The sequence below is a fragment of the Lepidochelys olivacea genome, assembly GCF_965140295.1.
Source record: "Lepidochelys olivacea isolate rLepOli2 genome assembly, chromosome: 7".
In the NCBI taxonomy this organism is placed as follows: domain Eukaryota; kingdom Metazoa; phylum Chordata; order Testudines; family Cheloniidae; genus Lepidochelys; species Lepidochelys olivacea.
The window spans coordinates 97,914,948-97,939,659 of NC_140417.1; the positions used below are offsets into that span (position 1 = coordinate 97,914,948).

The following is a 24,712-nucleotide window of genomic DNA, read 5'->3' on the forward strand; positions in this document are numbered from 1 at the left end:
CAGTAAGAGAACCAAAAAAGTGCCACCATGGCTGAACAAAATAAAAGAAGCAGTGAGAAACAAAAAGGCATCTTTTAAAAAGTGGAAGTTAAATCCTAGTGAGGAAAACAGAAAGGAGCATAAACTCTGGCAAATGAAGTGTAAAAATATAATTAGGAAGGCCAAAAAAGAATTTGAAGAACAACTAGTCAAAGACTCAAAAAGTAATAGCAATTTTTTTGAAGTACATCCGAAGCAGGAAGCCTGCTAAACAACCAATGGGGCCACTGGATGGTCGAGATGCTAAAGGAGTACTCAAGGACAATAGGGCCATTGTGGAGAAGTTAAATGAATCCTTTGCATTGGTCTTCACGGCTGAGGATGTGAGGGAGATTCCCAAACCTGAACCATTCTTTTTGGGTGACAAATCTGAGGAACTGTCCCCGATTGAGGTGTCATTAGAGGAGGTTCTGGAACAAATTGATAAACTAAACAGTAATAAGTGACCAGGACCAGATGGTATTCACCCAAAGGTTCTGAAGGAACTCAAATGTGAAATTGCAGAACTACTAACTGTAGTTTGTAGCCTATCATTTAAATCAGCTTCTGTACCAAATGACTAGAGGATAGCTAATGTGACACCGATTTTTAAAAAGGGCTCCAGAGGTGATCCCGGCAATTACAAGCTGGTAAGCCTGACTTCAGTACCTGGGAAACTGTTGAAACTATAGTAAAAAACAAAATTGTCAGATGCATAGATGAACATAATTTGTTGGGGAAAAGTCAACATGGTTTTTGTAAAGGGAAATCATGCTTCAACAATCTACTAGAATTCTTTGAGGGGGTCAACAAGCAGGTGGACAAGGGGGTTCCAATGGATATAGTGTACTTGGATTTTCAGAAAGCCTTTGACAACGTCCCTCACCAAAGGCTCTTAAGCAAACTAAACTGTCATGGGATAAGAGAGATGGTCCTCTCATGAAACAGTAACTGGTTAAAAGATAGGAAACAAAGTGTAGGAATTAGTGGTCCGTTTTCAGAATGGAGAGAGATAAATAGTGGTGCCCCCAAGGAGTCTGCACTGGGACCAGTCCTATTCAACATTTTCATAAATGATCTGGAAAAAGGGGTAAACAGTGAGGTGGCAAAATTTGCAGATGATACAAAACTACTCAAGATAGTTAAGTCCCAAGCGGACTGCAAAGAGCTACCAAAGGTTCTCAAAAATATTGTGTCTGGGCTACAATATGGCACATTAAATTCAATGTTGATAAATGCAAAGTAATGCACACTGGAAAACATAATCCCAACTATACATATAAAATGATGGGGTCTAAATTAGCTGTTACCACTTAAGAAAGAGAACTTGGGAGTCATTGTGGATAGTTCTCTGAAAACATCCACTCAATGTGCAGCGGCAGTCAAAAAAGCGAACAGAATGTTGGGAACCATTAATAAACGAATAGATAATAAGACAGAAAATATCAGATTGCCTCTATTTAAATCCATGGTATGCCCGCATCTTGAATACTGCATGCAGATGTGGTTGCCCCATCTCAAAAAAGCTGTATTGGAATTGGAAAACTTTCAGAAAAGGGCAACAAAAATAATTAGGGGTATGGAACGGCTTCCGTATGAGGAGAGATTAATAAGACTGGGACTTTTCATCTTGGAAAAGAGACGACTAAGGGGGGATATGATAGAGGTCTATAAAATGATGACTGGTGTGGAGAAAGTAAATAAGGAAGTGTTATTTACTTCTTCTCATAACACAAGAACTAGGGGTCACCAAATGAAATTAATAGGCAGCAGGTTTAAAACAAACAAAAGGAAGTATTTTTTCACACAATGCACAGTCAGTCTGTGGAACTCCTTGCCAGAGGATGTTGTGAAGGCCAAGAGCATAACAGGGTTCAAAAAAGAACTAGATAAGTTCATGGAGGATAGGTCCATCAATGGCTATTAGCCAGGATGGGCAGGGATTGTGTCTCTAGCCTCTATTTGCCAGAAGTTGGGAATGGGCAACTGGGGATGGATCACCTGTTCTGTTCATTCCCTCTGGGGCACCTGGCATTGGCTACTGTCGGAAAACAGGATACTGGGCTAGATGGACCTTTGGTCTGACCCAGTATGGCTGTTCTTATGTTATGGGAACTGATATAGGTACCAAACCTGCTTAGGCAAAGAATGTAACTTGCTGAAGTTAAAGTATTTTTTTAAACTTTTGTTTGTAACTATTTCTTTACTCTTTATACTTAGTACCAATTACACCTATGACATGTTTAATAAACTTGTTTTATTTTTACTATAAATCAATTCAGTGTTGTGATTGAAATGAGAGTGTTTGTCAAAACCCAGTTATATTAATGAACTGCAGTGTACTGTCTCTTTAAAAGGACCAACAAACAACTTCAGTGAGTGTTCCAGGAGAGGGCTGGACACTGCAGGGAGAAGTCTCTGGGGAACTCGGGAGTTGAGGTACACTATTTGCTTCCTGCAAGGTGAGGTTTGGACCAGCAGAGTACTGAAGACTTTGCTAGCAAGGCAGACAAGCTGGTATGTCAGGGAGTTCTCACACAGCTTAGCAGTAGCAAAACTCTCATTTGCTGAGGCTGAGAGAGTAACACAGTAACTCACAATTCTGGGAACCTCAGCAGATTGTCACACTGACAAACAATTTTGGGGAAATTTGGGACAGAGAGGGTGTTGGGGTCACCCTGCAAAAAGTAACTAGGTGGTAGAAACCAGAGTGTGTCCTGCATGCTTGTATGCTAGCTGTTGGTATCAGGGCTGTGAGCCACAGCAGCATTGCATTAAAGGTTCCCAGAAGTACAGGGCAGGTGGTGACTCAGCCCCTTACCATTTTGCATTGAACTCCAAAATGTCACATCTGGCTTCAGCCTTCTCTAGCTCTCTCTGGTTCAAGCCCCTGCTTCATCCGATGAGGTGAGCTGTAGCTCACGAAAGCTCATGCTCAAATAAATTGGTTAGTCTCTAAGGTGCCACAAGTCCTCCTTTTCTTTTTGCGAATAAAGACTAACACGGCTGTTACTCTGAAACCTGCTTCACCTCAAAGTCTCTCCCTTATCTACTCCAGAGGTGTGACTGGATCACATGACCCTCCCAACACATGCCTTTCTTTCTTGGTTTTCCCTGCCTGGGAAGGTAAGTATCAGAGGTGGGGCTAAGACACATCTCCCCTTAAAGAACCAGCCACTCTGTGACAATGCATATATACCACATCCTGTAGGTCTGTCATGCTCTATTTATAAATAGATCATCAGAGGATTTCAAAATATTTAATACAAATTAAAGGCTGATTAAACGCAAAGTGCTTTGCCAGTCTAAACAAATCTTCACTAATCCTGTTAGGGCTTGTCCAGATGGCAACTTACTCTGCGGCAAGCCCAGGTGTGAATCTACAGTATGCCAGCTTGCTATATAGTAACATAATGGGTGGACCTGGTACAACACAGTAAACATCCTGGAGCATGGCTTAGCATTACTACTTGACAGCATAATACGCTGAGCTCGTGCTCTAGGACTTTCACTGCACTGTAGCAGTAGTTGCACAGCAAGCTTGGGCATTGTAAACTCACACCCTGGTTTACCATGCAGTAACTCTCCATCCTGACTCGCTCTTAGGTACACAAGTATTACACGTTTTCTAGATGGACAAATTGAGGCATAGAGAGGGTAAGTGATGTCTTAAGGGCATAATGCTTATTCCTGAAAGCATAATCTTCAGCCTCAGGCACTTAAAAGCCAGTGATGTCCATTTAAAAACCAAAAACCATTTGTCCATAACATTCAGCAAACAAACGTCCAAATATGCTGTACTGTTTGCTTATGATTGTTGCCAGAATTCCTGTAATCTTGCTGACCCCATATTTTTGTACAGGGGACAGGAGACACCACAAGAGCAGATGAGAAAGGTTTCCTCATTTATGAAAAACTGGGACACAACTTAGTTTAATCATTATCTATATACTGTCATGAATGCTATGTATATAAATAAAGCAATAAGCCACAACAATTAGTAGCCATTACTAGGCTACTAACACATATTGCTATTGCTTAGGCCCTCATGCTTTCAGCTACATGGGAAATATGCAAATAGCATAACAATGCATGCTCTAATATAGTTAATTGCCATTAGAGTATCGCTCCTTTAAAAAATAATTAACATTATTTTGATTTGTACTAAAACTAAACACACACAAAACAGTGTATCCATCAGACTCTGCACACTCTTGGCACTCATTTAGAATGAAAACTGGAGAAGCAAAATATATTCTAGAAATACCTACATATTTATTGAAGAAAACAGGCAGGATTTTGAAGGCATTTTATTCTTTTGCAGTCTATTTATACTGAATTTGCTGAGGGTTTTTTTTCTTTTTAATCAGCCTCTTCAACAAGACTAAGCTGTACAGAGAACCTTACCAAATGTAGCTATTTTAAGCACAATCCTGTTGCAGTAACACAGCTGGGATTTACAGTTTTAAAAACATTTGTTTCCTGCTCTGGATGTCAGAGAGAGCAGACTTGACAAGCCAATGGAGGACACTGCCAATTTAAATGCTACAAGTACAATGGAGCTAGAAAACAGATACTATGCTAACCAGTGATGAGCTGCCAAAATCTTAACAACCAGTTCCCTATAAAAAGTTCTGATTTAAGGGATGTGCCACGGTATGTATTTTTTGTACCAGTACGGTTACCATACGTCCGTATTTTCCTGCGAGGAATTTTTAAATTTTAAACCAAAAAGTATGACATGTCCGGGAAAATACGGATGTATGTTAACCCTACCTAAAGTTCTTTTTTAAAAAGATGGGCCTGAACTAGAAATGAGCTCTGTTTCACATGTGTGGGTCCCCGCCACTCCCTGGGGGTGTGCTAGGGTGACCAGATGTCCCGAAATTATAGAGACAGTCCCGATTTTGGGGTCTTTTTCTTATATAGGCTCCTATTACTCCCCACCCCCATCCTGATTTTTCACACTTGCTGTCTGGTCACTCTAGGGTGTGCTCATGTGTGGGTCCCAGCTGCTCCCTGCCCCCTCATTGAAGCAGGTGTGCAGGGTTACTGCCCTGGAAACTGCAGGGCACCAGTGGATGTGGGGCCAGCTGCAAACAGGGGCGTGGGGCAGGGCTAGCTGGAGGCAGGGGGTGCACGGCTGGCTGGAGACAAGAGGGTGCAGGGTTGGCTGGAGGCAAGGGGGTGTTGAGCTGGCTGGAGGCAAAGCAGGGGCTGACTGGAGGTAGGGGCTGGCTGCAGACAGGGCAGGGAGGTGCCAGGGGGTGTGGGGCTGGCTGGCTTTGGGCAGGGCTGCAGGGGAGTGCAGCAGGGGTCGGCTGGAAACAGGGGGTGTGGGGCTGGCTAGCTTCGGGCAGGGGGGTGCGTGCGGCAGGGGCTAGCTGGAGACAGGGCAGGGGGTGTGGCAGGGGCTGGCGACGGGCAGGGCAGGGGGTGCGGCAGGGGTTGGCTGGAGACAGGGCAGGGGGTGCGGCAGGGGGTGCGGCAGGGGTTGGCTGCGGGCAGGGCAGGGGGTGCGGCAGGGGCTGGCTGCAGGCAGGGCAGGGGGGTGCAGGGGGGTGCAGAGGGTGGCTGGAGACAGGGGCTGGCTGCGGGCAGGGTGGTGGGTGCTCACAGGGAGAGCGGCTTGGAGCACCCGAGCAGCAGGACGCAGCCCAGGCCCAGCAGAGCAGTTGGGGACCCACCAGGCAGCAGCAGGAGCCCCAGGGCCAGGGGTCGGGGAAGCAGCAGCAGCAGCAACAGGGGTCGTGTCCAGGGCCAGGTGGCAGCTCACATGGCTCCTGCAGCGCAGCATCCCCGGCGCCCGGAGGAGGAATTACATCACTTCTTGGCCGGAGCCCATCAAAGCTTCAGCACCCCCTGCAGGGAAGCGGGATAACAACCGGTTCTAAAACTGCTTCAAAATTTAACAATCGGTTCTTGTGAACTGTTGCGAACCGGCTCCAGCTCACCACTGGTGCTAACCAATTTTACCTCAGGACATGATGGCTTACATTAGAGCGTATCTCTTCATTATGGCTCCAATCAGCAGTAAAGACAGCAATATTCCATAAAGACAAAAAAATCCAGCTAGCAATCAAAAATATATGTTATGAAACATAAACAACTAGTCATATCCAGTGTCACTCTAAACATAAAAGGCTTCAGGCTGTGAGGAAATATCTTCATCTTGGTCATTTCAGAAACAGAGGCAAAGGATTTTCCCATCCCTCTTCACTAGGACAGCCCTGGATTCTTTCTGGATTTCCTTTCTACTATGTCCTGCGACGTGAATGTGGTCAGTGCAGGACAACTTTTAGTCTGGCAATTCATGACTGGAATCAAGCCATGTCAGTTCAGCTATGGTCTCAGCAGCCAGGTTAGTCTTAGATCATGCAAACTTCAGATTTGGATATTGGACCAGTGATGTCTATTGTGCTTGGACAGTTCTAGTTTAATGTGCCTAAGTATACTTTGCATGACCTTACCAGATCCCTTCATTAGGGCCGGTAAGTCATACATATGTTAACAATTGATAAACAGACAATTACAAAATATGTAATTAACCAATAACTAGAGACCCAAAGGTGGACGGTTGTAATAGCTATCATACACTTCAACACCTTTTTGTTGTTAAAAAGATCATTTTAAAAGATTACATAAGGAAAATATCATGAAAGAATAAAAAGCAAGTATCTTGAACTCATCTTGATATCCCTAGATAATTTTGCATGCCATGTAATCATATACTGATCTCTGGCCACTGTAATACTCTACGCACGTTACAACAGGGAGAGGCAAGCTGCTGTGCTGAGCCTTGAACCTCAATGAATTTGTGTCAAAAAAGGAAATGGAAAAGTATAATTTAACATAATTTCTTTAATCCTGAAAGCAGCACCTCATTCTCTCCTCTTCCCAGGAGGAAGCAGGAGGAGCCACCATTCTCACTGCCAGATCCCTGCACTACATCAAGGCATCATCTTTCCTAGCTAGACCCTAGCAACCTAACTTCTACACCTTTGTTAAAAAGAACTCCTATTTGAAAATATATTGCATAATAAATGTAAATGTAAATAAATGTAAGCATAATAAAGCTCAAAGATATGGCAACAATATTCCTGTACATTCATCATAGGGACAGAACTATTTAAGGGACCATGGTAAGAGAACACCCAACAATGCAGAATGGATGGTAAATCTATTCTGTTCACACTTTAGAGGGGTGTAGTAAACAAAGGAAATGAACTTGAAACCCATTGTTACTATTCCCTAGTATGAGAAAGCCATTGCAGGCAAGTCCGTCTGTCTTCTTCTTCCAAGACATTTCAGGAACAAGAAATATGAATTTTAAGAATTTTTCCCAGCAAAGCATCAGCAGTTTGAACGTCAGCAGCGCTCTACATGAGCACAGGGGTTTGCCTTCTCAGATCTCAGTGCAAGAGTAGGCCTAAACTGTAAGCTGTTTGAGGTAGAGACCATGTGACGGAGACTTAAGCCCCTCACTGATAGGGAAGGGGCTAGGGAGGCTTTGTGTACTAAGGTAACTCGGTTCATGCCAGTCACACATGATAGGGAGGACAGCTTGAAAAGGAGGAAGTTGCAGGAGGAAGTGGTTAGAGGCGCTCCAGAAGAGGGATTCCTCGTCCACACCTCATGGACCCTACAGCCTTACAAAGAAGTTCAGTGCACCCTAAAGTTAGCTTGTACCTTACAAAGCAAGCCAGATCGGGAGGGGACAAACTGAAGGGGCTACACTGATAGAGAGACCCCACATAAAATGGTTATGTATGCACCCCTGAAGTAAGGTGGTGCCCTGGACCTTCGGTTTTGTCTGTAGGCCCTAAAAGGAACTTACTGTCGGAATGGTCTGGACATTTATTTGTTTTGTTTCTTTTTCCACTGGTGATACTCATTTACAGACCGTGGCAGTTATGTTTGTACAGCACCCAGCACTAGGTCTTTTAGTTTGCTTGGGGCCTCTGGTACCTTAGTACAAGAAATAAATAACAATGTTGTTCATTAATGCTTTCATTTCACTAGTCTACAGCTATACTGTCCAACCACATTTTCCATTTATTGTTGCTCTTCTGTACATGGTGCATACGTTTAAAGCCATTCCCTCAATCTATTCTGTTGAGTGCTTCCTTCTCAACTTATACTCTAGTTCCCCAGTATCAGTACCATACACTTCTCTACATGGAATCACTGAATCAATTAATCCATCCTAATCAGTTTGAATTAATTGCTCTCATATTTGCTGTCCACTAAATCAATATTAGCAGTGAATCTTACCTCTTTCAATTTTTTGCCAGTCTAGAGATCATAGATATAAAAGTTCAAAAACAGACTTTTGCAATTCCCTTCTTTCAGCCTCTTTACACAATGAACATTTCCTTTTATTGGTGCCTTCCATTTTTTGTCTCTACGCCAGCACTGTATTTATTCTAATAGTTCTGCTTCTTAGCAGGATTTAGCCCTGGGAAGATCTGTGTGGATAACTTTAATACTGGTACAACACACCAAATATTTACTTTTATTAATAAGTATTCATATCTTGCATGCCTACAGAATTACCCCTTTCCTCTTAAATAACTCAAACACTGTATGAACTTAATAAGGAATCATTTCACTCACCACTGAAATGCAGCTAACTCTGGAATGGTACACAGCACAGCAATTGTTTAACACAGTCCTGGCCTTTTAAAATTCCTGTTGTGTCTTGCAAGAAGAGAATGTCCTAAGAGGGAATCACAAGAGTCAGTCTCAGTGTTGTTCAAGGATATCCTAGCTGTAAGGCAGGAAATTTCCTTTGTGACAAGAGGAATTGAGAAGGTTAGGAATGCCGTGCCAGTTTAGGACAGAATACTACTGTATTCAGTTGAAACAACGAGGGGAATTGATGTAAACAGAATGTAATTACCTCAGCTGCAATTTTACCAGTTGTAACACACCCAGTATTAGAATAAACACCTTGGCATTTTTAATGATCACAAGTGGTCAGAGCCTTGGCTTTGTCTAATCCAAAAATCATGATGGTTGATTCTTTTATCACTTACCCCAAACATATGTTATTGGAGCAGAATCAGGTCCATGACAACATCATCATGCTGCGGCATTGGTTTAGCACTGACTGAGAAGGATGAGCACCAGCTGTTAAGCCTCCACCACCACTTCATGTAGCACCTGGGATTTCCTTAGAAGTCTCCTATTCAAAATCTGCTCAGGTCTAAAACTGCTTAAGCCCATGAGAACTAACATGATCATGGCCTGGTGTTTAGTGGCTAAAAATTACATCACCTTATTTCCCACAAACAGAATCCTGCCTTATAGGTGTTTAATAATTTTTGAACCCCCTCGAGCCTCTCATAAATACGTGCAGTAGATTAACCACCCTCCTTAGACCTGATTTGTTCCTGAATTACCAAAATAATCAAGAAAAGTTGATAAAAAGTTTCTGGGAATATCTTAAAGAGTTCTGCAGTTTACTGCATCTGAACTTGGTACTTCGTTCTGAGCTAACAGTTCTCTCAAATTATCTGCTTTGACACCAAGGAAAAGCAGTTGACTTTGCTTCCCCTTTCCCTGTAAATGCATCCCAGTCTCTGGGATTTTCTTACGTCAATATACAAGTTAAGGAGTTTTTCAAGTGTTTTCATGGAAAAAGCAATCTATTTTTACAAAAACATCCCAAACAGTTTACTCTGCTGCAATTTAAAAACAATTATGTATATGTCTGAAAAGTAAATATGAGGTTTGTCAAAGATGACAGCTTGCCAGAGCTGGAGAGTGAATCCTCTAGTTATCCACAGGACAGCATGGGCAGTGGCTGCGTAGCTGCTTCACAGCATTCCAACGTGTCTCACTCCTGAAGAGCAGCGAGGACTGCTCAGTTTTCCATGTCCATTCAAATCTCTGCTAAAAATACTTCTGATTAAAATTCAAACTATTGATTTAAGTCTCTTTCAGCCACCTGGAATCCATATCATTCTAGGGATGTTTTCCATATTTACTAGAACTTAGAATTGACTGTGTATTGGCACCTGTCTTCAGAGACATGTGCTGGTACAGGTACAGGAGTAGGTAGGTGAGTGCAAGATACATATAGCTAAGAGTTATATGAACTATAGAGGGACTGGGAACTACACCAGTTCCCACAGTCCTTAAGGCAAAAATCCTGTTTACTTCAGTGGGAGTTTGCCTAAATAAAGATTACAGGATCTGGAGCAGGGGTGGGTAAACCTTTTGTCCCAAGGGCCACGTCTGGGTATGGAAATTGTATAACAAGCCATGAATGCTCATGAAATTGGGGGTTGGGTTGCGGGATGGGGTGAGGGCTCTGGCTGGGGTGTGGGCTCTGGGGATGAGGGGTTTGGGGTGTTTGAGGGTGCTCTGGGCTGGGACCGAGGGGTTCAGAGTGTGGGAGGGGGATCAGAGCTGGGGCAGGGGTTTGGGGTGTGGGAGGGGGTCAGGGGTGCAGGCTCCAGGCAATGCTTACCTCAAGCAGCTCTCAGAAGCAGTGGCATGTCCCCCCTCCAGCTCATACGTACAGGCATGGCCAGGCAGCTCTGTGCACTGCCCCATCTGCAGGTGCTGCCCCTGCAGCTCCCATTGGCCATGGTTCCTGGCCAATGGGAGCTGTGGGGGTGGTGCTTGGGGGGAGCGGCAGCATGCGGAGCCCCCGGCTGCCCCTATGCGTAGGAGCCAGAGAGGGGACATGCCGCTGTTTCCAGGAGCCACGCAGAGTGGGGCAAACCCCCGACCCTGCTCCCTGGCTGGAGCAGGGCAAGTCCCAGACCCCACTCCCCAGCAAGAGGGCCGGATTAAAATGTCTGGAGGGCTGGATGTGGCCCCTGGGGTGGGCAAACTACGGCCTGATCTGGAGTGTTTTATATAAGAACCACATCATTTGAGTTGAGGTACACAGAATTTCAACTGTTGCAACAGCAAGAAATGAGAGTTTCACTTTGGTGTTTTCTGAGCAGTGCTTGTTAACTCTCACCAGACGGATCAAAGTAGTAAGTCTTATATGAAGTTTCCATTATCCCTCCTCACAGGAAGTAGAATTAAGCCACCAATATCTAGAAATATATTTCTTATAGTTGTGTGAAAAACATGGTGATCACTCAAAGCTTCTGTCATTTCCTTTCTAGTCTGTGCGTCAGCTACCGGATTTCTTTTTTACAAGTGATGAAGAATGATTGTAGGATTTTTCCTCTTGGCGCCATTTGAGAAGGGATGCACCTGAGATTAGTTTTGATTTATAGTTTGTTTATCATTTGTCTATTTCTGTCTCCAATCCTACAATCTGATCCATTCAGGCAGAACTGAGAGCCTTCACTGCACATTGCTCAGTGTGGTAGAACTCCGCACTAGCAGGTCTGGGCAATCAATGAAACTTGCCAAGGCCTGGGGGGTCCAGTTGCGCAGATCAGATTACAGATAATATGAGTCCTGAACCCTGCAAAGTCATTTGAACTCCAGAGAAGCCATTTAACTGCAAAGTAGTGGGAATAACACAGTAGATGGGATGTTGCTGCTTATAGCAAAATGAGCAATAATGCAGGTTGAGAGAATTAGGAGTATGAAATTGTTCCATCTTCTTGCTTTCTGTTCGGGTTTTATGACACTACTGAGCACATACACGTATTCATTTGCAAGACACACACCATCACTGCATGTATGCTTCTGCTGCGTTGCCACTGCAGTAACACATTGACTTGTGTGTATGATGCTTCCTTCCACTGAATGGGAATATGTGTTAGACCTGCTTATGTGCATATGGCTTCCTTCTGCTACAAGAGCTAGAGCAGCTGCTGTTTAAGCTGTTTGGGCAGAGGACTGCGCTTTTGGAGTTGAAAGTCCCAAGTTATATTTCTGAAGCATCATATAGACCAGTGGTTCTCAAAGCTGGTCCACCGCTTGTTCAGGGAAATCCCCTGATGGGGCGGGCCAGTTTGTTTATCTGCCACATCCGCAGGTTTGGCCGATCGCGGCTCCCACTGCCCGCAGTTCGCCGCTCCAAGTCAACGGGGGCTGCGGGAAGCAGCGCAGGCCAAGGGATGTGCTGGCCACCCTCCCTGCAGCCCCCATTGGCCTGGAGCGGCGAACCGCAGCCAGTGGGAGTCCCGATTGGCCAAAAATGTGGACACGGCAGGTAAACAAACTGGCTCGGCCCGCCAGGGGCTTTCCCTGAACAAGCGGCGGACCGGCTTTGAGAACCACTGATACAGGAAGTTAGCTGAGGAGTTGGGGTGGGGGCTGGGCTTGTTCAGTCTGGTTCTCAGTGGACCATTGTATATTTCCCAAAGCCTGACACAGTCAGCTGATTCTGCTTTAAAGGGGCTCAGAGCATGATCTCAGAGAGCTGTGTTGGGATGTCAGGGTTTAAGGCCAGAAGGGACCACCAGATGATCTAGTTTGACCTCCTGTATATCACAGGGCACCAACACCACCCACCAGCACACTAAACCCAACAACCAAATATAGACTGCACTATTACAGCCCACAGGAAACTCAATTATTATGTGCTGTAGGCAGAGAATAGGAGAGGCAGAGGTGCACCAGTGTCCAAGGCCCCCTCACAGTGGCAGAGAAATGATTGAGATACATCTAGATAGTCCCTGCAAGTGACCTGCATTCTATGCTGCAGAGGAAGGCAAATGCCCCCGCCCCGCACACACAAGGTCACGGCCAATCTGACATATGGGAAAACGCCTTACTGATCCCACATATGGGAATCAGTTAGACCCTGAGCATGTGAGCAAGAACTAGAATACACTGGGGGGAAAACATCCCTTCCTGACCTTCACAGGAGGCCAACTGAAACCCCGAGGCATGAGCTTTTAGGAACATAAAGCAAACTGGAAGTGAGCCCCAGGGCTGTTGAGCCCTGCCCCATACCAGCACAAGTAACCCTATCATTACACTCATAAATTGCACATTTAAATTTGTCTTGCTTTTTCTTAATTAAGTTGTTTGCCCCCACAAATCCTAGTGTGAATTTGTTCCAAAACCTCACCCTGGTGAGAAACCTTCTTCTAAATTTCCTGCCCGAGTTCATTCATGGCCAATTTATTTCCACACGTTCTTGATGCTTATAAAGCACCTGGCTCTAGTAATTGTTATTAGTCCCTCTTTCCACACAAAATGCTAAAGTTAAAAAACCCCAAACCACACATACAACATTGCAAGATATAGGTGGTAGGTGAAATGGTGTGAAATATGCTTACTGCACATCCTGACATTGTTTGTCTAACAAACATACACACAAAGTCGAGACCCAGAATACAAGCTCATTTACGGAAAGTCACATTGGGCTGGGTAAGTTGCCAATTTATGTCTGCTAGGACAAAAAAAAAATTAAATTAATTAAATTAAATTAAATTAATTAATTAAAGTGGGATGCTTCAGCAGGTGAACTATTTATCTATACCTTTTCCTGAGGAAGGTTAATAAAACCTCATCCAGAGAGACCAGTTAGTCATTCTCAGTAAAAAAGGATACCAATTCTATGGACGTATTAAGTTATTATTAACTAGTTCACAGTTCTCCATTGAGGAGTGTCACTATTTTTTTTAATTCAGGTCTCAAGAGAAAAATGGGTCATGGGCACAAAGAATTCTGGGAGCTTTTTACAAGGTTACTGTACGTTTTATCTCTTCTCTCGTCTTACGCATGAGACATTTTACTCAACAGCTGCGTAAAAGGGCCTTTTACATAGTACCTCTGACCCAAGGACCCTTCCGTAGCAGTAGCCAATTACAAATACAAAATCAGTATATTCACATGCCTGGAATGCTTATACAGTACGGTAGAACCTGAGAGTTACGAACATCTTGGGAATGGGGGCTGTTCGGAACTCCGAAATGTCGTAATTCTGAACAAAACATTATGGTTGTTCTTTCAAAAGTTTACAGCTGAACATTGACTTAATACAACTTTGAAACTTTACTATGCAGAAGAAAAATGCTGCTTTTAACTATATTAATTTAAATGAAACAAGCACAAAAAATGTCTTTACCCTGTCAATTTTTTTTAATTTCCCTTTTTTTTTGTTTTTACAATTAACACAGTACTGTTGTGTATTTTCTTTTGGGGGGGAGGAGGGGTTGTCTCTGCTGCTGACTGATTGTGTACTTCCAGTTCCAAATGAGGTGTGTGGTTGACCAGTCAGTTTGTAACTCTGAGGTTCTACTGTACTCTGTAATTGAAAATAGTATAATAAGACGTAGCCTGGAATCCTAGACTTGATGCAAAAAACTGTTTATTGACAAAAGTAAAAAAGAGGAAAGATGTCACTGAAGTTTGGTGACCAACAGAAATATCAATGCTTTTCAGGTGTTGAAATGCTTTAGTATCCTTTAAACTGGGACAACATGGTGGATGACCTTTATCCCCATTAGCAGAAATTCCAGCTGATGGCCCTGATCCAGCAAGGTACTTGAACATGTGAATAGTCACATTGGCTTCAGTTGGATTTGTCTTGTACTTAAAGATAAGCATATGCTTAAGTGCTTTGCTGGATTGTGGCCTGCTAGAAGACACCCTTTCAACAATAATGCTGTTTCCCAGGAAGATCCAAAGCTGAGGTTAGAATAGCATGTTACTGACAAGGTCCACGGAGCTGGGAAGTGGCAATGAGCCTATTGCTTACCCCGTGCCAGTGACTGCAACCCATACCACACAATCACTCCATGAGGCTATGACAGGCCACAATAAGTTTGCCTCCATCGGGAAAGTCTTCTACAGCACATTAAAGAATCTCAACTGTTCTTAATGTGCTCCCCCACCCACCATTTCCCAGTGCCTAAAGACACACCCTGACACGTTCCTTCCTATAACCTTAACAGTCTTGTGGACGGTCATCATAATGAGGTGAATGGGCTTATTTTAGATGCTGTCTATGGGCTTACAGGCTCTATAGATTAAGCCAGAGTAAAAGAAAGAGCTCCACACTGCTGTTGCAGAAATTTACTTTTGGGAAGGTGAGACCCTGGTAAGTAGGAGTAATAAAGAGCCGGACCAAATGAAGTCTGGGTGAATCACACTCATGTGCACAGCAGCAATATTTGTTCTGTAAGCATTTGTCTATGACTTTGGTTCATCCATTAACAGTTTGTTTTTGCAAACAAAATATTTGTTTCCTGAACTCTTTGAACGAAGACCGGTGAGGCCATCACAAAGTCAGACAGGCTGAGAAGCAAGGGGCGCAATGGCTCAAATTCCTGTGCCATTCACTTAACACATCAGTGCAGGAGATCTCTTACATCCCCAAGGATTAGGATGGACAGTGTCAATCAAGTTCCTGCCAGCAGTCAAAATTACATATCCTTGATGGTACATGGATACCAAACACCAGCAGAATGATCCAGCTGCTCCTGAGACCATTGGTTGCTCCTTCTCCTCAGTCTCTCATCTTATCTGATAACTACACCCCAACCTCTGGCATACCCTGAGCTACTGGTGCTCCTGCAGATATGGCCCCAGCCACCATTGTCTCTGCTGGGATGCCCCAAGCAGTTGACGCAGGAATGCAGCTACATAAAAAAAAAAATCAAATGGCAGGCTGATCTGTAACAACACTGTCCCTTTGAGGACAACAAAATGTGCCCCTTCTGGGCTGGCTAAATCTGCCACAGGTGAAGAGGATGTACTGGCATTGAGCTTCCTTTGCCCTGACCTTCTTCTTTGGAAGTCAGACTAGATCAGTGGTTTTCAACCTTTTTTTCTCGTGACCCAGTTGAAGAAAATTGTTGATGCCCGCGACTCAACGGAGCTGGGGATGAGGGCTCAGGGCTATGAGGTCGGGCTGGGAATGAGGGGTTCAGGGGCTGGGGCAGGAGATTGGGGCATGGTATTGGGGCACGGGCTTACCTCAGGCACTCCTGGTGAGCAGCACAGAGGGTGGGGGCTAAGGCAGGCTTTCAAAAGCAGCCAGCAGCAGACAGAGGTGTGCAAGCAGCTCCTAGCCAGAGGCGTGGAAGCAGCTCCGCGTGGCTCTTGCCCACAGGCACCACCCCCGCCAGCTCCCATTGGCCGGGAAACAGCCAGTGGGAGTTCTGAACCAATGCTCAGGGCGGGGACCGCGTGTGGAGCCCTGCAGCCCTCCCTCCCCCCCGCCTAGGAGCCGGACCTGTTGCTGGCCGCTTCCGGGGTGCAGTGCGGTGTCAGAACAGGTAGGAATTAGCTTGCCTTAGCCGGGCAGCACTGCCAACGGGACTTTTAATGGCCCAGACGGCGGTGCTGACCAGAGCCGCCACGACCCAGTGCCTTACGTTCTGCGACCCAATACTGGGTCACAACCCACAGTGTGAAAACCACTGGACTAGATGACCACAATGGTCCCTTCTAGCCTTATAATCTGTGGATCTATGAACTATTAATATAGACATTATCAAAACCAAACATGAATGGAAAATATTAGATCTGAGCAGACTGCTATTACTGATTACTCTATCTCCCAGGATTCTTGTTGCTATACCTACAAATGAACAAAATTGGTTCATGCATACATGTCCCTGATAATAAAGCATGATACAGACTAACCAAACTAACCTTTGATATTTTCATGTAAGTGTTATAGATGAATGATCTGGGCCTGGGTTTGAATAAAGAGAGATATTAATTCTGTATTTACTGATTATTTTAAGGTAGCACAATTAATCTTAATGAAGCACTGGGAAGGATTGGCTCCATTATAGCATTTGTCAAATCAGGAATTGGTCAAGTACTTCTGTGGAGAGTATGTGGCCATAAAGGAGACCTAGTCAGTGCATGTGCTCTATAATTAAAAGTAAGGAACGGTAATAGTTGCTGCTGCTGACAGGATAAAGCCATTTGTTATTAAATCAATAAGGCTATCTAAGAGTTTTTGTTTTTTTCCACCCTCAGAGGGACATTAGGTGGTGTTTTAAGGTTGTTTGTATGCTCCTAACTGAATTTTCTCATTTTCAAGCGTTTGTAGGGTTTTTTATTTAAAATTTCTTGGTTTTTGATTTCTTTTAAATCAAACTACAAAATATTGTAGCTTTTTTTTTGAAACTTCAACTCAATTTCCTAATTATTAATTCCAATGTCTTCACAGGGTGTTTAATACTCAAGTCACTGAGATGTGGTTATAATCCTAACTCCAGCTTCATGCTGGTTTTATTTGTTTTGCCTGGGGGATACGCTCATCTAGCTCCCCTGAAGTCCGCTGAGCAAACCTCACTTTCTGTGATTTCAGGCTTGGCAGACCTGGTGGTGTGATGTTCCAATGAAGCTTTGTGACATGTGTCTCACATCATTACCATGTTACAAAGAGACCATGTCCCAAATACTATCACCAGAACCTATGTAGAAGATGCTAGTATTAGTATTGGCTGCAGTCTCCAACCCTGTGGCAGTGATGAGTTTCCAGAGTGCTCTCTCTTTCTTCATTGGATTGGTATCCTCCATCCACCTATGTTCTGCCAATGGGTTCCCAGAACACAGGTTCTTTAGCGTTGATGTCTTTAAAGTAATTGTTGCACGTCATGACAGTTCAGGTTTGAATCCATATCGCTAGAATTCAAGTATATTTAGGTTTGTTCTGCCCATTCTTGACTAGTGTTCTTGGGGGTGTGTGATGTGTCATCACGGATGAATGGTAATTGAATGTAGCCAAGAATAATGGTTTCAAAAGATGTTTTGCGAAAAGTCTATTACCTAATCACCTAACACTGAAAAAATAGATTAACATGGTGTCTACTCTCTCAGGCCCATGGATATTTTTATGGAATATGGCATTATAATAAAATTCCCTAGACTTTAGCTTAATCTGAAAAACTCATTAAAAAGAGATTCAATACACTCTGGAGTTTTATATAGACACTTTAAAGTTAAATGTGCACCATATTTCTGTGGCTTTTTTTCCTGATCACTTACTTGGTAAGACATTTTATTTCATGAGGTTTGTACTGGATGAAATTAAAAAAAAAAGATGGCTCAGAATTAATTTGGGCTGGGAAGGCCATTGACTTCTGTGTCTTTGGTATGTAAGGGTGTGGTAAAAATGGTCAGGAGATATAAAGACATCTGAATGAGAGCTTCATATGAAAAGAAATTAGAGCTGGATTTTCAAAAGTGCTCATTGTCCTAATGCTGCTCCCATTGACTTTTGAAAAGCCCACCCTTAATTTACAGTTGCTGTAACCCCATTTAATGATTATGTCTTTCCCACACCCCACATCCTCTGACTCCAGGGATCTCCCTTCTTCCAACCATCAAAGTTACTTCCCCATGGTGACCCTTCTTCTGGCTAACAGCTGAGCACAGCTCCCTCTGCAGTCTGTTGGCTAGTGGGGTGATTCACTTGAAAGTAATGAAAGGAAGTTTTTCCTCAAAAGAGGTTACATGTGCCACCTCCATTCTGCTGCTAGCCTGCCATGTTAAGGGACTGAGTGCAGAGCCTGAATTCTGATCCCTATCTAAGTACGTTGTACTCAAAACGTAATGCACAACTTTACATGTATTTTACCATATATGACCATACCGCTAAGACCAAAACAGCCCAGTGCTTGGTGGAACAGGAGTTGATTCAAGCAGAACCAGAGCAAGACCTAGGTGATTCTGGTGGCCAGAGAAAAGTACATTGAAAAATTTGCAGCCAATGTGCAGTCTTCCTTTGGTTAAAGACGCACACCTACAATTGGTCAATACAGGCTTTTAGGAGTACTCATGGATTCCATGCTCAACTCTCACAAAGCAGCATCCATACGTAACACTTCCTAAAGACTCCATCTCATCCTTACAAGCATTTGTCACCTCTTGCCTGAACTACAGCAATGGGTTATACCTGGGGATGAAGCCATCAGCCCTTAGGAAACACCAGCCCTTCTACAAAAACACCACAGCACATTTCCTCAGGGATAATACAAGCAAATCAGACTTGTCCTCTGCTCTCTACACTGGCTTCCCGTAGAATACTGAGCCAAGCTCAGCATCTCTGGATTTATCTTCAAGGCTCTCCCTGCCTATGCCCAGGATAGCTAAAAGATCACCTGAAGCTCCAGGATGAAGGCTGTGGTCAACAACTTCATTCCTCTGGTGCAAAAGATCTTTCTACAATGAGGATAAAGCTCTTCTGCATGGGAGGCAGAGCTTTCTCAGAGGCCAGACCCAGACTGTGTAATGAACTGCCTCCAGAACTAAGGACCATCACAAGCCTCACTGCCTTCCACTGCAAGTGCAAAGCACATTTCTTTGACCTTGCCTGTTGTAATATTTGCACACATCAAGATGTACCCAAGAACCACTTCTTCCCTCCCCAAAAAGTCAGCAGAACACTCCACTGCACACACTGTTTTCCCCCTGGGGAGAAGAGGAGAGGAAAAAACCATACACATGACAGACATTAATCATGCCACTAAATGCACTATTGGGAAGGCGCTCAGATACTCTGCAGCTGAGGGCAATATAAGAACCAGCACTGAACAGAATTATTCTGAAGCAGATATTAGAGGCAATAGCGTGGTAATGCTTAAAGACTTGCCAAACCTGTTATTCTAGTATTTTTGGAGGTAACTGAGAGTTGAATTTGACCCCTCTGTGTCTTAATAGTTGGGAACACTATTGTTTTTGGTTTACAGTGTTTGGGCTTAAAAACTTACTAACTGCCTTAGCTAACTGAATAAAGCAACCTCTGTATTTGAATTATTCTTCATTTATTCCCTGTAGTAATGGGAATAATAATGCATCGGATGAAGTGAGCTGTAGCTCACGAAAGCTTATGCTCAAATAAATTTGTTAGTCTCTAAGGTGCCACAAGTACTCCTTTTCTTTTTAAGGTAAGGACTTTTTTTTAGTTTTTTTCTTAGGTCAGCACTGTGTTTGATTTTTATTAGGATTGCAGCCATGCAGAATTTGGCCCAAAGAGAATTAAATTGTCTTAGGTGGCCACATCATTATTTTAACTCTATGTGTAGTCTTAACAACAACTTCATAATCTGCAGCGTACTCTTAGGGAACATTTAAAAATAGCAAACAACATTGCACTGTACTAAATGGCTGCAAAACAATTTTTGAGTTGCTCTCACTTAAGTCCAGCCTCCAACCGTGTTTAAAAAGAAAATATTTGGTTAGCATGTTGTGTCATCTAGGATAGCGAATGTCATTCTTGTTTCATGACCTTTAAAACATTTGACTAACTGTGAAAAGATTCTAGAAGAAAGAGAATCTTGGTACCCTAGAGAAGTTGTTCCTCACTATCTGAAAAGCAAAGCAGCCAGGCTGAGGCTCCTCCTTCTGAACCAAGTAATGGAAAAATGATGTAAGAATTCCAGTGTCTGAATAAATATGTGCCCTCTGACCTTAATCCCCTAGGAACTGAAAACATCCAAAGTCAGACAAAAATAGTAAAACCTTTACATTGTTGAGGGATAACTGTACTGCTAGCAGATAATTAGCTAAATCCCGTTAATATCAGGGGATTGGGCAGTGATTAGGAAATTAAATTTTGAAAAAAAATTAACTGTATGTGTACCACAGAAAGTTCATGTTGCGTCCAGTATTTTCAGAAGTTTAGATATATTAAGCAGTGTATGACATGTTTATGATAAGGAATTACGAAATTGTATTTTGTAGGGGAATCTAATCCATCTGTTACACTGTCTGACACACTTTGAAAAGGACCCATCAGAATGACTCATGGCATGTAGTAGCTGCCACTCTAGCCTGGAAACCTCCCCCCCCAGCGAGAATTCAGATCTTGTCCACTAATGACCTTTTGCTTGAGATGTCCAGGATATGAAATCTCACTTGGCAGGATGATTAATTTTTTTTAAAAAAAAGAATACATCAAAACATCTTGACAGCAAACATCAATGAGGCGCTCAGCTTCGGTCTAATCGCCATCATAATTCAATTACCCTGACTTATACAGTGTGTGTTCAGAGAACCACCAAAATGCCAGATGTTTATCCAAAGTACATGCATCAAGGCTGACAGATTCCTTCAAAACACTCTTCACAAATTTTGTTTCCATTCTCAACAGCTGTTTTATTCACGGACATTCATATTCCTGGTTATCCATATAGATTTTTGCTTGGTGAAAGTCTTATTCATACGATACCTGTATCCGCATGTGACCAAAGGGTTTTGTGCATGAACATGAGTGGTCACTATTGATTATTCCCTAATCATTATTCACTATTTAAAACTTTTTGAATATGAGAACAACAGTCTTCCATCAAGGAACTGAAACAATACTATGTGACTAATGTGGCCAAATCTTACACCATGAATCACAAACCATGAATAGTCCAATAAAGTAGTCAGGAAACTATCCATAATTTTGATATAGATCTAAGACATTTATAGGGCATCTATCACATTGGTATCTTAGTTTAACTTTTATTCACAAAAAGTGCACAAAGTTGAACAGATCACTTCACTTTTAAGCATTATGGCTCTGATTCTGGCTTCTGTGCCTCCTGTATACACTCGCTCTTTCATTGCATGAGGGGTGTAAAACCAGGACGAAGAGTCACCTGGGGAACATCTTCTACCCAGGGGAATTTCGCCACCAGTGTAGGGCAGAAAGAGTGTCCGTCGGCCACCTCCCACATCACTCTGTATTGAGTCAACATGCTAGATTTATTTTAGTAGTTTGCAATGTTCCATCTTCATATCAGAATGTTGTATAGAGGTTTATGTGCAGGACAGCATGAAGACTACGGGCTTCTATTCCCACCACTTATTCTGACCTTGGACAAATTGTTTACTTTCTCTCTGCCTCCATTTCTTCAGCTGCAAAACAGGTATGGATAATTGTCTACTTCGCAAGGGAGTGATGAGACAATGTCTGTTTATCATTTTGAGATCCTTGGAAGAAAACTGATACATAGAGCTCTTTATGGTAAATTTACTTCTCTCTCTTTTAAATACATTGCAAGTTGTAGTTCTTCTTTATTTTTTATAATATACATCTCCCACTGGGATCAGGACTGCTCAGCAATCCTACAGCATCCTTCTGACTCTGAGGATTTAGATTTGAATCATGTATTGCCATCTGAATGTTTCAGGGCAGGAAATTAAATTATAGCCTGGCTATAACTTTGCGGCATTTGGATTGCATTTCAGTTAAGTTCATTGTTGACATTTCCAATAACTCAATAAAACACTTTACTAATAAAGTTAGAAGGATTAAAAAACACCGACATTCAGTTCATGTTATAAACCAAAGGGCCACTTATTCTATGTGAAATCCTATTTAGTTTCAATTTGAGCCCCTAATTAAAATTCTGACAGAATCACCTGGTTCTGTAGATTGCAGGAATAAAAACCAAAGATGCTTCCTTCCGCTTTGAAATGAATAGCAATACCTTGCAGTTCATACTACTATTACTTGGTGCTTTATATAGCTCTTTTCAGCCAGAAAAATTACAGTGTGCTCTACAGACTGTACATAAAAGGATTACTTCACTCATCACTGAAATGCAGCAGCTTGAGGTGAAACTTTGTGTCATTCTGTACAGCAGCCAACAGTTTTTGGGAGAGACAAAAAAGAACAACTACAGGTGGAAATTTCAGAGGCCAAAATATAATCAATGGGGGTGGAATAACGCTTTTAGGACATGATTTCTGAAGGAGACACAATAGCCTTTTTATCTTTCTTGTCCTATAATATATTTAAAGTCCCAACTTTATTGGGGGAGGCACAGAGATTAACCTAAAAATGTTCCTTTCCCACTTTTGTAGTCTCACAATTCTGTAACTTTCCCACTGGTTGAGACACTTTCAATAGAGCTGGCGCCAGAGCTTACTAAGGCTGCTCCCTATGCCATTTGTGGTTATTGTCGAACATCCTGAGCCCTTCCTTTCCTTCTCAGGAGCTGAGCACACTTCTTCTGCACTGTTCCAGCTCTTGTTGGCTAGGAAGTAATAAATCACACTGATTCTCAAACACGGATCCTCCAGGATGTTATGGTATCCTAATCCTTAGACTCTTAGTGCAGCACCGAAAAGAAGGCATTGTGATCCACAGAGATGAGCTTTTGTGTTTGGTCTTTAACTAAAACCAGATTAATTTGTATTAATCTCAATATTTTAGATGAATATATTTCTGAATGGCTGAATTCTTTTTGACATGTACTATTAAGAGAATACTGTACAAAAGTAATCAGAAAATGTAGTAATTATTTTTACTTGTCAAATACACACCCAGGGCATTGTGCGCCAGTTATCCCCAGCCAGAAAAACAGTGCCTGGGGGACATTATAAGCTCATTACATTACATTGTAAATTAGAGTAGCCCTGAATATACTCTAAATTGTTCTGGGGATCCTACTGCACTGTGGTTTGCCCAAGGATGGAAGCGGGTGGGGAGGAAAGGTATTTTCCATGGAACTCAGCACACCTGAGGACTGAAACTACACAGTGTAAGGGGCCAATTCTGGACCACTGAAGTAAAAGACCAGGACTGGGGCCCAAGGAAGATGACAAGCCTCAGAAAGCATCTCACATTATTTTAAAAAGATTTAAACATGTAGTCAGGTCTTTTGCTGATGCTAGCAAGAGTAGGGGAAACGACTGTATTCAATATCCTACGAAAGATTTCTACCTAGGAAACTCCTAACGAGCTTATTTCAGTCTTGTGGCATACAGGTTTTCATGGGAGAGGGAAAAGACCAGAAGTATTATACCATTTTTTTTGCAGGACAGCAAGAAACCAAGGACTGAGTCCTCCAAACTTCATAAAAGTATCAGGGAGCCCAATTCAAACATGTAATAGAAAGAATATAATATATCACACATAGATGAGATATGCATGAGAAAATAAACACACCTTCCAATTTCTGTGTACATCACCAGAATCAATACTCACAGAAGACACCATAAAGATCACAACACAATTCCAGAAAAACGCATGGGTCTAACATACCTTAAATATTAGGAAACCAATAAAAAATAGAAACTGAGCATGAGGGAAAAAAAAACACAGTATCCCCCTCTTTATCAGTACACACTTCCAACATCTCAGACGTCATGCTGGGCTTTTCCAATGACACTATACAGCATATAGAAACAGAATAACTGACACCACTAGATCAGCTCTCAGATTTCAGGCTTGAAATTGTTTGAGCATTTCACTACCACCAACAAAAATAAAAGGTGTTTAATAAAAATCTCCAGTTTCACACCAGATCAAACTGGTACAACTCATGTCAGGATTTTAAAATGATTTGCCAAAAAAAAAAAAAAAAATCAGGAAAAAGTGGAAAAGGACAAATTACAATTCGTTAGGCAGCACTGAATCAATGGTGAAGTATGGAAACTGGGGCCCACATAGAAAACCCCTTTCCCTCAAAAAGCAGAATATCAAGGGACCATAAAGACTAGCCCTTCTCCAAGGCAGAAGATAAACACATTCTTTCTTCTACCCTCCAGTAATCACAGTGCAAATGAAGTTAACTCACCATAATGTCTGTTGGAGAAGATGTGGGCAAATAAGTCATCAAAATTATTTTCTGGCACTGCCCATACCAAATTTAGCCTTGTACACTGTATTCTGGTAGAATCCATCAAATCAACTCAACAATGACATTTATTCAGAATAAAGACTAAACCAGCAGCCAGGAACTGGATCACTACACTATGGCCCTGAGTTTAACATCCAACATTTACAGTGTAGCTAAACAAAACAAGAGAAATACAAGATACGGAGTCGATCACAGCTCAGACTAGACTGTCCCCA

At 42.6% G+C, this 24,712-nt stretch overlaps 1 long non-coding RNA gene across 1 annotated transcript; it reads right to left on the reverse strand.

Moving 5' to 3' along the window:
* Window positions 1–5,502: 5,502 nt before the first annotated feature.
* Window positions 5,503–24,712, reverse strand: LOC311524299. Its single transcript, XR_014712520.1, has 3 exons — window positions 24,435–24,712; window positions 8,635–8,737; window positions 5,503–5,880 (listed from the first exon to the last, which is right to left on the reverse strand). It is a non-coding gene; the product is annotated as an uncharacterized lncRNA (long non-coding RNA).